Source organism: Dipodomys merriami, unplaced genomic scaffold (assembly GCF_024711535.1).
Source record: "Dipodomys merriami isolate MVZ:Mamm:240054 unplaced genomic scaffold, mDipMer1.0.p SCAF_280, whole genome shotgun sequence".
NCBI lineage: Eukaryota > Metazoa > Chordata > Mammalia > Rodentia > Heteromyidae > Dipodomys > Dipodomys merriami.
Window position 1 is genome coordinate 1,524,780 of NW_027204271.1, and position 854 is coordinate 1,525,633.

Consider the following 854-nt stretch of genomic DNA (forward strand, 5'->3'; position numbering starts at 1 on the left):
CTGGCTTTGTGCTGCCCTGACTCTGCCCTAAGACTACCACGCCATGGCAGAAGCAGCCTCACCTCAGCTCAGGGCTTCCCCCCAACCCCAGCAGCTGCCTGGGGGAATTGAAGATCCCCTCAGCCCAATCACTTGGGGAGACTCTTCTCCATCCACACCACACACCAAGCAGGTGCAAGATAATGCTCCGAGTTTGTGTGTGTATGTGTGTGTGTGTGTGTGTGTGTGTGTGTGTGTGTGTGTGTGTGTGTGTTGTGTGATTGTCCTCTCAAGGACTCAGAACATTGAATCTTTTGGGATGACAGCACACAGCACACTTAAAAAAAAAAGCACTAAGAACTCTGTGTAATGGATTTAGCACAATGTGCCTTTTGAAGGACTCAGCACATAGCAACTTTTGGGATCCTCATGGTAATTTAATTACCAATAAGATTAGACATGCCATTTTGACATCACTAAACTTAAATATCATAATATTATGGCATTATATGTCATAGTGACATTAGAGACATATGTGAATTCCTATTCTGTGATTTCATTCTATTACAAGCTAACAATATTGCTGGATATCAGAAATCTATTGTGAACTCAAAGCCATTGTGACATGAAAATTCCTTTGTGACATCACAGTGCCATTGTGATATCATTAGCCTGTTCTGAAATCACAAACCTGTCCTGTCCATTGTGACCTCATCACCAATGTGACATCACAAAGCCATGGTGATATCACATTGCTATTGTGACATTACAATCACCTTGATACCTCCCAAACCCATTATGACATCTTTCGCACCTTTGAAAAAACACATGGCCTTTGTGACATCACAGTCCCTCTGTGTATCCGTATCCTCATT